The following is a 12,628-nucleotide window of genomic DNA, read 5'->3' on the forward strand; positions in this document are numbered from 1 at the left end:
TGACAACTTCAACAAGAGAGGGAAAAGAAAGTGGCAGAAGATTTCACAACAAATGTAAAGGAAGATATGGCAACATTGGCTGTGTGGTTAAAATTAAAAGGAAGGGAAATAAATGCTTGGAGACTCAACTGTGAGAAAGTACTGGAGTTTTACTGTTAAAAGGAGGTTGAATGGGCCCCTTTTTGCTTTTCCTTGGAGTCTTTTTTTCTTTAGCCTATTAGGCAACTGTGAATATATCATTAGAATTGTCAGTTAATTTTAAAAAATTATTTAACTGTTTGCTGGAGAAGAGTGACTTGTAAATAATGAGATGAATGAAACCAAAGATTATTGTATCATATGATCCACGTTAACTTCAGGAATATATTATTTGAACTTTAAGGAAAGTTGAAGTGGGTGATCTCTAGAGAACTGCAGTTGTGTGTGTGTGTGTATATATATATGGATATGGATATGTGTCTGTAGTGTTTGTGTTTTATCTTTCTTTTTAATTAAAGTACTTTTGTGTTGATGTGATTTAAGATTGGGCTTGCTGAGAGTAGTTACTACCCCATAAGAACTACCTCTTGAAGATCTACTTATTTAGTGGTGAGGACAGGACTTTAAAGCTGAGAAAATTAGAAAATGTCACACACTCTGCACATACTCTCAAGAACTGGAGAGCGAGGTTTAGGGAAGATGGCGGCTTAGGAGGATGCTGGGCTCACCGCGCATCCTGCTGATCACTTAGATTCCACCTACCCCTGCCTAACTAATCCAGAAAACCACCAGAAATTAGCAGAACATAGTCTCCGGAGCCAAGCGCAGACGAGAGGCCCACGGAAGAGGGTAGGAAGGGCAGAGAGGTGGTGCGAAATCCACAGACTGGTAGGAGAGAGCCAGGACGGAGGGGCGGCCTGCAGGCCAAGCAGAGACACCGAGTCTGGCTCGAAAAAGTGGAGGTGCCTGACGAAGTGTGTTCCGACAGCAAGCGGGACTTGCTTAGCATCTGGGAGGTCATAAGTTAACAGCTCTGCTCGGAAAGCGGGAAGCCTGGAGGACAAAGGGAGGGAGAGTTGCTGAGCCCCGGGACGACAGAGCTCAGTTTGGCAGGGAACAAAGACGCTCGCCAGCGCCATCTCCCTCGCCCGTCCCCCAGCCAAAATCCCAAAGGGAACAGGTCCCTGCCAGGGAACTTGCTTGCTCCGCGCAAACACCCAACACGGTGCTTCTGCGGAGCCACCCCTCCAGCAGCGGGTCTGACTCCCTCCCGCTGCCACAGGGCCCCTCCTGAAGTGGATCACCTAAGGAGAAGCGAGCTAAGCCTGTCCTTCCAGCCCCCGTGCACCTTGCCTACCCACCCCAGCTAATACGCCAGATCTCCAGCTCCACAAGCCTGGCAGTGTGCAAGTAGCCCAGAAGGGCCACACCACCCCACAGTGAATCCCGCCCCTAGGAGAGGGGAAGAGAAAGCACACACCAGTCTGACTGTGGCCCCAGCGGTGGGCCGGGGGCAGACGTCAGGTCTGACTGCGACTCCGCCCACCAGCTCCAGTTATACACCACAGCACAGGGGAAGTGCCCTGCAGGTCAGCACCACTCCAGAGACTATCCAAAATGACCAAACGGAAGAATTCCCCTCAGAAGAATCTCCAGGAAATAACAACAGCTAAGGAACTGATCAAAAAGGATTTAAATAATATAACAGAAAGTGAATTTAGAAAAATAGTCATAAGATTAATCGCTGGGCTTGAAAACAGTATAGAGGACAGCAGAGAATCTCTTGCTACAGAGATCAAGGGACTAAGGAACAGTCAGGAGGAGCTGAGAAATGCTTTAAACGAAATGCAAAACAAAATGGAAACGATGGCTCGGATTGAAGAGGCAGAGGAGAGAATAGGTGAACTAGAAGACAAAGTTATGGAAAAAGAGGGAGCTGAGAAAAAAAAGAGAGATAAAAACATCCAGGAGTATGAGGGGAAAATTAGAGAACTAGGTGACACACTAAAAAGAAATAATATACGCATAATTGGTAACCCAGAGGAGGAAGAGAGAGGGAAAGGTGCTGAAGGTGTACTTGAAGAAATAATAGCTGAGAACTTCCCTGAACTGGGGAAGGAAAAAGGCATTGAAATCCAAGAGGCACAGAGAACTCCCTTCAGACATAACTTGAATCAATCTTCTGCACAACATATCATAGTCAAACTGGCAAAATACAAGGATAAAGAGAAAATTCTGAAAGCAGTAAGGGATAAACGTGCCCTAACATATAAAGGGAGACCTATAAGAATCGTGACTCATCTCTCTTTTGAAACTTGGCAGGCCAGAAAGCATTGGCACGAGATCTTCAATGTATTGAACAGAAAAAATATGCAGCCGAGAATCCTTTATCCAGCAAGTCTATCATTTAGAATAGAAGGAGAGATGAAGGTCTTCCCAAACAAACAAAAACTGAAGGAATTTGTCACCACTAAACCAGCCCTACAAGAGATCCTAAGGGGGATCCTGTGAGACAAAGTACCAGAGACATCACTACAAGCATAAAACATACAGACATCACAATGACTCTAAACACGTATCTTTCTATAATAACAATGAATGTAAGTGGATTAAATGCACCAACCAAAAGACATAGGGTATCAGAATGGATAAAAAAACAAGACCCATCTATTTGCTGTCTACAAGAGACTCATTTTAGATCTGAGGACACCTTTAGATTGAGAGTGAGGGGATGGAGAACTATTTATCATGCTACTGGAAGCCAAAAGAAAGCTGGAGTAGCCATACTTGTATCAAACTAGACTTTAAATTAAAGGCTGTAACAAGAGATGAAGAAGGGAATTATATAATAATTACAGGGTCTATCCATCAGGAAGAGGTAACAATTATATAAATGTCTATGCGCCGAATACCGGAGCCCCCAAATATATAAAACAGTTACTCACAAACATAAGCAACCTTCTTGATAAGAATGTGGTAATTGCAGGGGACTTTAACACTCCACTTACAGAAATGGATAGATCATCTAGACACACGGTCAATAAAGAAACAAGGGCCCTGAATGACACATTGGATCAGATGGACTTGACAGATATATTTAGAACTCTGCATCCCAAAGCAACAGAATATACTTTCTTCTCGAGTGCACATGGAACATTCTCCAAGATAGATCATATACTGGGTCACAAAACAGCCCTTCATAAGTATACAAGAATTGAAATGATACCATGCATACTTTCAGACCACAATGCCATGAAGCTTGAAATCAACCACAGGAAAAAGTCTGGAAAACCTCCAAAAGCATGGAGGTTAAAGAACACCCTACTAACGAATGAGTGGGTCAACCAGGCAATTAGAGAAGAAATTAAAAAATATATGGAAACAAATGAAAATGAAAATACAACAATCCAAACGCTTTGGGACGCAGCGAAGGCAGTCCTGAGAGGGAAATACATTGTAATCCAGGCCTATCTCAAGAAACAAGAAAAATCCCAAATACAAAATCTAACAGCACACCTAAAGGAAATAGAAGCAGAACAGCAATGGGGCGCCTGGGTGGCACAGTCGGTTAGGCGTCCGACTTCAGCCAGGTCACGATCTCGCGGTCCGTGAGTTCGAGCCCCGCGTCGGGCTCTGGGCTGATGGCTCAGAGCCTGGAGCCTGTTTCTGATTCTGTGTCTCCCTCTCTCTCTGCCCCTCCCCCGTTCATGCTCTGTCTCTCTCTGTCCCAAAAATAAATAAACGTTGAAAAAAAAAATTAAAAAAAAAAAAAGAAGCAGAACAGCAAAGGCAGCGTAAACCCAGCAGAAGAAGAGAAATAATAAAGATCAGAGCAGAAATAAACAATATAGAATCTAAAAAAACTGTAGAGCAGATCAACGAAACCAAGAGTTGGTTTTTTGAAAAAATAAAATTGATAAACCTCTAGCCAGGCTTCTCAAAAAGAAAAGGGAGATGATCCAAATAGATAAAATCATGAATGAAAATGGAATTATTACAACCAATCCCTCAGAGATACAAGCAATGATCAGGGAATACTATGAAAAATTATATGCCAACAAATTGGGCAACCTGGAAGAAATGGACAAATTCCTAAACACCCACATTCTTCCAAAACTCAATCAGGAGGAAATAGAAAGCTTGAACAGACCCATAACCAGCAAAGAAATTGAATCGGTTATCAAAAATCTCCCAACAAATAAGAGTCCAGGACCAGATGGCTTCCCAGGGGAGTTCTACCAGACGTTTAAAGCAGAGATAATACCTATCCTTCTCAAGCTATTCCAAGAAATAGAAAGGGAAGGAAAACTTCCAGACTCATTCTATGAAGCCAGTATTACTTTGATTCCTACACCAGACAGAGACCCAGTAAAAAAAGAGAACTACAGGCCAATATCCCTGATGAATATGGATGCAAAACATCTCAATAAGATACTAGCAAATCGAATTCAACGGCATATAAAAAGAATGATTCACCATGATCAAGTGGGATTCATTCCTGGGATGCAGGGCTGGTTCAACATTCGCAAATCAATCAACGTGATACATCACATTAATAAAAGAAAAGATAAGAACCATAGGATCCTGTCAATCAATGCAGAAAAGGCCTTTGACAAAATCCAGCACCCTTTCTTAATAAAAACCCTTGAGAAAGTCGGGATAGAAGGAACATACTTAAACATCATCAAAGCCATTTTAGAAAAGCCCACAGCTAACATCATCCTCAATGGGGGAAAACTGAGAGCTTTTTCCCTGAGATCAGGAACACGACAGGGATGCCCACTCTCACCGCTGTTGTTTAACATAGTGTTGGAAGTTCTAGCATCAGCAATCAGACAACAAAAGGAAATCAAAGGCATCCAAATTGGCAAAGATGAAGTCAAGCTTTCGCTTTTTGCAGATGACATGATACTATACGTGGAAAATCCGATAGACTCGACCAAAAGTCTGCTAGAACTGATACATGAATTCAGCAAAGTTGCCAGGATACAAAATCAATGTACAGAAATCAGTTGCATTCTTATACACTAACAATGAAGCAACAGAAAGACAAATAAAGAAAATGATCCCATTCACAATTGCACCAAGAAGCATAAAATACCTAGGAATAAATCTAACCAAAGATGTAAAAGATCTGTATGCTGAAAACTATAGAAAGCTTATGAAGGTAATTGAAGAAGATAGAAATGGAAAGACATTCCCTGCTCATGGATTGGAAGACTAAATATTGTCAAAATGTCAATACTACCCAAAGCTATCTACACATTCAATGCAATCCCAATCCAAATTGCACCAGCATTCTTCTCGAAGCTAGAAGAAGCAATCCTAAAATTCATATGGAACCACAAAAGGCCCCGAATAGCCAAAGTAATTTTGAAGAAGAAGACCAAAGCAGGAGGCATCACAATCCCGGACTTTAGCCTCTACTACAAAGCTGTCATCATAAAGACAGCATGGTATTGGCACAGAAACAGACACATAGAGCAATGGAATAGAATCGAAACCCCAGAACTAGACCCACAAACGTATGGCCAACTCATCTTTGACAAAGCAGGAAAGAACATCCAATGGAAAAAAGACAGTCTCTTTAACAAATGGTGCTGGGAGAACTGGACAGCAACATGCAGAAGGGTGAAACTAGACCACTTCCTGACACCATTCACAAAAATAAACTCAAAATGGATAAAGGACCTGAATGTGAGACAGGAAACCATCAAAACCTTAGAGGAGAAAGCAGGAAAAGACCTCTCTGACCTCAGCCATAGCAATCTCTTACACGACACATCCCCAAAGGCAAGGGAATTAAAAGCAAAAATGAATTACTGGGACCTTATGCAGATAAAAAGCTTCTGCACAGCAAAAGAAACAACCAACAAAATTAAAAGGCAACCAATGGAATGGGAAAAGATATTTGCAAATGACATATCGGACAAAGGGCTAGTATCCAAAATCTATAAAGAGCTCACCAAACTCCACACCCGAAAAACAAATAACCCAGTGAAGAAATGGGCAGAAAACATGAATAGACACTTCTCTAAAAAGACATCTGGATGGCCAAGAGGCACATGAAAGGATGTTCAACGTCGCTCCTCATCAGGGAAATACAAATCAAAACCACACTCAGATATCACCTCACGCCAGTCAGAGTGGCCAAAATGAACAAATCAGGAGACTATAGATGCTGGCGAGGATGTGGAGAAACGGGAACCCTCTTGCACTGTTGGTGGGAATGCAAACTGGTGCAGCCACTCTGGAAAACAGTGTGCAGATTCCTCAGAAAATTAAAAATAGACCTACCCTATGACCCAGCAATAGCACTGCTAGGAATTTACCCAAGGGATACAGGAGTACTGATGCATAGGGGCACTTGTACCCCAATGTTTATAGCAGCACTCTCAACAATAGCCAAATTATGGAAAGAACCTAAACGTCCATCAACTGATGAATGGATAAGGAATTTGTGGTTTATATACACAATGGAGTACTACATGGCAATGAGAAAGAACGAAATATGGCCCTTTGTAGACACATGGATGGAACTGGAGAGTGTGATGCTAAGTGAAATAAGCCATACAGAGAAAGACAGATACCATATGTTTCCACTCTTATGTGGATCCTGAGAAACTTAACAGAAACCCATGGGGGAGGGGAAGAAAAAAAAAAGAGGTTAGAGTGGGAGAGAGCCAAAGCATAAGAGAATCTTAAAAACTGAGAACAAACTGAGGGTTGATGGGGGGGTGGGAAGGAGGGGAGGGTGGGTGATGGGTATTGAGGAGGGCACCTTTTGGGATGAGCACTGGATGTTGTATGGAAACCAATTTGACAATAAATTTCATATATTGAAAAAAAAAAGCACAGCTCCTATCCATGGGTCAAGTTGTGCTCTGAGAAGGACAGTGGGCACAGGACATTCACATCGGCAGTGTCACACTCAGGGACATGGCATCATGAGCGGAGCCAGCCAGACATTTGAATTACAATTTTTCTCTCTACTTCTGCGTTGTGTTTAAACAGAGCCCATAAAATTGATTTCCTATAAAAGAGACATCAACTGGGAGCATGGGACAAACACTGTTACCATAAATTAGAATTCTAGGATGCCACCATTTCCTAAAGCCATCTTATTTTATACATAAAAGTACTTTTTATTTCTTATCTACCTTAATTACCTTGACTTATTTGAGTAGAAAACCTGCATGCCCTTTCAAAAGCTTTTATATCACCGTACTAAGGGGAAAAACTGGGTATACCCTAGAAATCCATCAGGATGACATTACTTGTATTATGACAATATCCACATATAGTGTAAGAAGAAAATATCCAGAACATTTAGGACAGGAAAGCAGATTTCTACATGAAGCAACATATTCAAGAATTACCATGTCAGGGGCACCTGGGTGGCTCAGTCGGTTAGTGTCTGATTCTTGGTTTTGGCTTAGGTCATGATTTCAGAGTCGTTGAGATCAAGTCCAGGTTGGGCTCTGTGATGACAGCATGGAGGCTGCTTAGAATTCTCTGTCTCCCTCCTCCCCCACTCACACACTCTCTCAAAATAAATACAGGTTTTTTTAAACCAATAATCCAGTGAAGAAAGGGGCAGAAGACACGAATAGACACTTTTCCAGAGACATCCAGATGGCCAACAGACACATGAAAAGATGCTCAATGTCGCTCTTCATCAGGGAAATACAAATCAAAACCACACTCAGATACCACCTCACGCCGGTTAGAGTGGCTAAAATGAACAAATCAGGAGACTATAGATGCTGGAGAGGATGTGGAGAAACGGGAACCCTCTTGCACTGGTGGTGGGAATGCAAAGTGGTGCAGCTGCTCTGGAAAACAGTATGGAAGTTCCTCAAAAAATTAAAAATAGAACTACCCTATGTCCCAGCAATAGCACTGTTAGGAATTTACCCAATGGATACAGGAGTGCTGATGCATAGGGGCACTTGTACCCCAATGTTTATAGCAGCACTTTCAAACAAAGGCCAAGTTATGGGGAGAGTCCAAATGTCCATCAACTGATGAATGGATAAAGGAGATGTGGTTTATGTTTACAACGGAGTAGTACTTGGCAACGACAGAGAATTAAACCTGGCCATTTGCGGCAATGTGGATGGAACTGGAGGGTATTATGCTAAATGGAATAAGTCAGACAAAGAAGGACGGGTAGCATATGTTTTCACTCGTATGTGGATCCTGAGAAACTTAACAGAAGACCATGGGGGAGGGGAAGGGAAAAAAAAAAGTTACAGAGAGGGAGGGAGGCAAACCATAGGAGACTCTTAAATACAGAGAACAAGCAAATGGGTGGGGAGCAGGGAGGGGAAGTAAGTGATGGGCAATGAGGAGGGCACGTGTTGGGGTGAGCACTGGATGTTTTATGGAAGCCAGTTTGACAAATTATATTTAAATAAATAAATAGGTTTCAAAAAAAAAAAAAAAAAGAACTGGTAAGGAAATGAATAGGTCTTTTACCTTGGACCTTAGAAGCTCAAATCAAATTTGCCCAATTTTGGTGCATATTGAAAAATATTTTGTATGTTCTGTGCTTCTGGTATTTATATATTAATGTATTTGAAACAAACAAAATTTATATGTTTAAGTATTTTGAAACAAAAAAGTGCGTTAGGCATAGAAGTTTCAGAGAATGTAAGGATCTGCAGTGATGAAACCTTTAATATAATTAGAATTGTCAATTTTCCTTCTTCTCCCTGATAATAGACTTGATAAAATTGGGAGAATACGTAAAGTTTACATGTCAGTCATATCATCAGCATTGTTCAGAGACTTCAGTATATAAACTGTCTCATCATTTGATCTGATTAAAAGGGTGATTTTTTTTTGTATTTTTATAATTTAAAAAAAATTGGAAAACGAAAATTAAATTGTTAAAATAATATTGAAAGCATCCATAATCCTGCTATTCAGAGAAAACATTTTGTATATTTTAATTTACTCTAGCCTTTCTATAAATATCATTTTTTTAATTGAGTATATCAGGGTTTTTGACTTTTATTTTAAAATTTTATTATAGATAATTTCCTATATTAGAATATTCTCAATAAGTTTGATGCATACTTGATATTTCAGTCTTTGAACATGCTGTAATTTATTTAAAATTTCCACATAATTGGGGCGCCTGGGTGGCGCAGTCGGCTGAGCGTCCGACTTCAGCCAGGTCACGATCTCGCGGTCCGTGAGTTCGAGTCCCGCGTCGGGCTCTGGGCTGATGGCTCAGAGCCTGGAGCCTGTTTCCGATTCTGTGTCTCCCTTTCTCTCTGCCCCTCGCCCGTTCATGCTCTGTCTCTCTCTGTCCCAAAAATAAATAAACGTTGAAAAAAAAAATTAAAAAAAAATAAAATTTGCACATAATTCAAGTATGTTGTTCTTTTTTCCATTTCAGACAAAATTGTAAGTATCTGTATACATTAGTCTTCGCAAATTAGATCATTTATAATATATATACATATATTTAAAAGATGCTACCTGGTAATGACTTTTTAGATACAACACTAAAGACACCATCCATGAAAGAAATAAATGACAAACTGGATAAAAATTGAAATTAAAGCCTTTTGCTCTGTGAAAGATAATGTCAAGAAAATGAGAAGATAAGTAAAACATTGGGAGAAAATAATTAAAAAATACAGTCTCATAAATGACTGTTTTCTAAAATATGCAAAGAACACTTAAATCTCAACAATAAGAAAACAAAAAACTTAATTAAAATATGGACCAAAGACCTCAACAGACACTTCACCAAAGAAGATAGAAAGATGGCAAATAAGTATCTAAACGGATGCTTCACATTATATGTCATCAGGGAATTACAAATGAAAACAATGTACCACTACACACCTGTTAGAATGGCCAAAATCCAAAACACCAAATGCTAGCAAGGATGTGGAACAATGGGAACTCTGATTTATTGCTAGTAAAAATGTAAAATGATGCAGCCACTGTGGAACCCAGTTTGGTGTTTTCTTACAAAACTAATCGTAGTGGGGCGCCTGGGTGGCTCAATCAGTTAGGTATCCGAGTTCATCTTAGGTCATAATCTTATAGATCATGAGTTCAAGCCTTAAGTTGGGCTCTGTGCTGACACCTCAGAGCCTGGAGCCTGCTTCAGGTTCTGCTGCCCTTTCCCTGATCACACTCTGTCTCTCTCATAAAATAAATAAACATTTAAGATAATTAAAAAAGAATCACAGTCTCCAGCAATATGCTACTTGGTATTTATCCAAAGGAGTTCAAAGTTTATGTTAAAGATTTACACCCACACAAAAACCTGTACTTGGATGTTGGTAGCACATTTACTCTAATTCAGCAAAACGTGCAAGCCACCTTATAATATTATCCAGTGCCGAAAAAACAAAAACAAAAACAAAAACAAAACCTATCATGCCATGAAAAGACATGGAGGAAACATACATGCATATTACTAAGTGGAAGAGGCCAATCTGAAAAGGCTATGTACCGGGTGATTCCAACTCTATGACATTGTGGAAAAATCAAAATTATGTAGGCAATAAAATGATCTGTGGTTGCCAAGGGTTCTGGGCAGGGAAGGATGAATAGGAAGATCATAGAGGATTTTTAGGGCAATGAAAATACTCTTTATGATACTGTACTGATGGATGTATGTCATTATATATTTGTTCAAACCCATACAATATATAACTAAGATAAGCCCTGCAGTTTGTATGAATATAAAACTGCTGTATAAAAATAAAGGTCAAATTTTAAAAAATGCTGACTAGATTGACAAAAAATCATGTCATATTTTAATTTGCATTTCATTTCTAGTAAATGAGAAAAGAACTTTATTCATTTATTTAATTTATTTTTTAAGGTTTATTTTTATTTATTTTGAGAAAGAAAGAGCAAGTGGGGGAGGGGCACAGAGAGAGAAAATCCCAAGCAGGCTCCAAGCTGTCAGAGCAGAGGTGGATACAGGGCTTGGACCCATTAGCCATGAGAACATGACCTGAGCTTGAAGTCGAGTCAGATGCTTAACCGACTGAGCTACCCAGGCACCATGAAAAGAACTTTTAAAACAAATGTATTATTCCTTCTGAATTTTGTTTCTTAATTGCATATTTATATAATTTGCCTTATTTTTTTATTGCTTTTTAGTATTTTTAGTATTTTATTTAGTATTTTTAGTATTTTTAGTATTTCCATATTCAATTCTGTGATCTACTAGGACTTTGAGGCTTGATGAAGACTATAAGCATTCTTTAAATAAAAAATGATTAACTGGCATTCATACCCAATTTGTGAGCCAGTAGCCACTTTACTCTTTTTCTTAAAGACAGCATTTATAAAACATGACCCTGTCCAAGCTGTATCCCATGATTGTAGTGTTATTGGTAGGGACAAGTCATTATTAGTTATTGAGGAGGTAATGTAAGGTAAGCTTCTGTTTCTATACATGTGGACAGTACTGCCTGGGAAATCATTGCACCTTTGTGACCAGAGGAGTAAATATGTGAGAGCCTTGGTTTTTTAAATGTTGTCCACATATGCATAACTGTTTTACTGTCTAAAGAATGCTAGAGATAGAAGATGCAGAGGTTCTATTCAACTTCATACCTCCTCGGATATTTTGAATGTTATGACTACAGAATAACACATGACACTGTGAGTAGTAGAAAGACTACAATTATTGGCTTACACTCTAAAACACTTTAAAACTTGGTTCTTGTCAATCCATACTTTTAAACAGCTGTTTTAAAATCTTGCTAATTGTTGGTATACCTTTAAACAGCTGTTTTAAAATCTTGGTTATTTTGGGGCCACCTGGGTGGCTCAGTAGGTTAAGCATCTAACTCTTGATTTGGGCTCAGGTCATGATCTCACAGTCGTGCTACTGAGCCCCATGCTGTGCTCAGCTCTGACAGCCTGGAGGCTGCTTAGGATTCTCTCTATCCCTCCCTCTTCCCCTCTCTCAAAAGAAATACACATTAAAAAAGAAAAAAAAAAAAAACCTTGGTTATTTTCAAAGAGAAAGAATGAGCCCAACCCATGAGAAATGGTGGGGCAGATAGTAGGGTGTCCTGTAACATTTTCCAAATCTGCTTTCTTTTGTAGGATACAACATTTACTGAGAATGCTAATTTCAAACTTTGTGCTAGGGCAGTACTGTCCAATCAAATTGTAATGGGAAATGGAAATGTGAATCACATATGCAATTTAAAAATTTTTATAGCCAGACTACTATACTATATACACTATAAAATATTTCAATGTTGCATTTTAGCAAATATATAAAACTATTACTATTTCAACATCAAACCATTATAAAAATTAATGAGGTTTTTACCTATTTTTGTACTAGGACCTAAATACCTGCTTTATATTTTAAACTTACAGCACATCTCAGTTCAGAGTAGTGACACATTTCAAGGGCCCAATAACTATACATGACTGGTGGCTGTTAAATGACATGCAGAGAGTTCTAGGTTCTCAAACATGACCTATTCATAATTTCTGATTATGCCAATAGATATGTGGAAGTTGAGAGACAAGAGTAAGGGATTGGGTTGGAATTCTAAATTCTAACAATATGCTAAAATCAAAAGGAGTGGTTGGTTAGTAGCTAAGAATGTAAAACCCATCATTGGTTACATATGAAATCAAT

The sequence above is a fragment of the Puma concolor genome, chromosome A2, assembly GCF_028749965.1.
Source record: "Puma concolor isolate L17-30 chromosome A2, mPumCon1.1.hap2, whole genome shotgun sequence".
In the NCBI taxonomy this organism is placed as follows: domain Eukaryota; kingdom Metazoa; phylum Chordata; class Mammalia; order Carnivora; family Felidae; genus Puma; species Puma concolor.